The sequence below is a fragment of the Myotis davidii genome, unplaced genomic scaffold, assembly GCF_000327345.1.
Source record: "Myotis davidii unplaced genomic scaffold, ASM32734v1 scaffold592, whole genome shotgun sequence".
NCBI lineage: Eukaryota > Metazoa > Chordata > Mammalia > Chiroptera > Vespertilionidae > Myotis > Myotis davidii.
In genome coordinates this window covers 774,876-776,258 of record NW_006284844.1, presented here as the reverse complement: position 1 = coordinate 776,258, position 1,383 = coordinate 774,876, and the positions used below count along the sequence as shown (strand labels likewise).

General features: G+C 68.6%; 1 long non-coding RNA gene across 1 annotated transcript; it reads right to left on the bottom strand.

The window, feature by feature from the left end:
* Nucleotides 1–6: 6 nt before the first annotated feature.
* On the bottom strand, nt 7–1,159 carry LOC102757470. The gene is made up of 3 exons (XR_435234.2): nt 888–1,159; nt 737–805; nt 7–119 (listed from the first exon to the last, which is right to left on the bottom strand). It is a non-coding gene; the product is annotated as an uncharacterized LOC102757470 (long non-coding RNA).
* Between the last annotated feature and the right edge of the window lie 224 nt (nt 1,160–1,383).

Here is a 1,383-nt window from a genome sequence, read left to right as displayed (position 1 = left end):
AGCTGGTGGCTGGCGCGGAGCAGGCACAGCAGGTGGCGGGAGCGGACAGCGCAGCCCGTGTAGAACTCCAGCTTGCGGGCCGCGGGCCGCCCGTCCGGCCGGATCTTGAACTTCTTTCCCTGTAGGAGGAGAAGGTGGATCGACCAGGACCAGGACCAGAGGGCAGCGTGTGAGCCGGCGGCCAGACCCACCCTGGGCGGCGGCCACGGTTCCTGTTGGCGCATCTAATCCCACAGGCAGTATCCTCATGTGGTAGCCAGTTGCGTTTAGGGGCACAGGCAAGCGGGGTGCTGCTCGAGGTTATGAAAAGTCCAGACACTCCCCTGGGGGGGGGTGTGCACGGCCCTGACGGACCCCAGGCCTCAGAGCCCACCCTGCCCTTCGCCCCGAGTGCTGGCCCTGGGGCCTGTGGGGCTGGGACGTGGGGTGTGTGTGTGGGGTGTCTGGAAGCCGGCTGGCCGGCCATGCGTCTCTGCCTCCTCCTCGTTCTCTTTATTTCGCCCCCTTGGGAGCCAAAGCTGTCGGGGGCCAGCCGTCCAGGGTGGGGTGGTCTCCACGCCCGCTGCACAGCCAGGCTGGGCGCACCGCGCAGGCACGGGGGAGGACGGGGTGCCCTGGACATGCTGACACTGGCGGGGTGCCCGGTACATGCTGACACTGGATAAGCGTCAGCCAGGCTCCCCTGGGCCCCGGGGGCTGAGACCCGTCCCCCCAACCAGACCCGGCAGACTCGCACCAGGACGGCCAGCTTCCCGATGCGGGGCCAGGGCAGGTCATGGAGCAGCTGCGGAGCGTGGTTCACCTCCTGCAGGGCACAGGGGCCGGGTCAGCTGGCGACGGGGCACCAGCCCTGCGGGGGGGGGGCCTCTGGGGGCTCCGCCCCTCACCTCATAGACCTGCATTCCTTTGAGGGTCAGTCCCAGGACAATGGTAGGTCTTTCTTCCTTCTTATCCTAAAAGGACACCCATGTCAGAGGTCAGACCCCTTGTGGGAGGTCAGGGGGCTCCCCAGGGACAAGCAGGGTCCCCCAGCCCCTCCGTTTCCCTCCCTGGAGGCAAGATCCGGACCCCATTCCTGCCTCCTCTCTCTGACTTTCCCTCCCCGCTGACGGCCCGTCCTCACTCCCCAGAGAGCAGCGCCGAGCTGCCCGGGGCACACAGCGCCTGGGACACGCGCTGCAGAGACATGCGCTGCAGGGACACGCGCTGCAGGGACACGTGCTGCAGGGACACGGCAGGAGACGGTGGACGTCTCCCCCACAGCCCCCTTGTCCCGGCTCAGTGTGGGGCGGCCTCGTTGTGGGAGGGCCCTTCCCTGGCTGGTTCCCGGACGTGGACACAGACCCTCCCTGCGGTGACGGCTCCCGGGGCCAGGCCACGCCG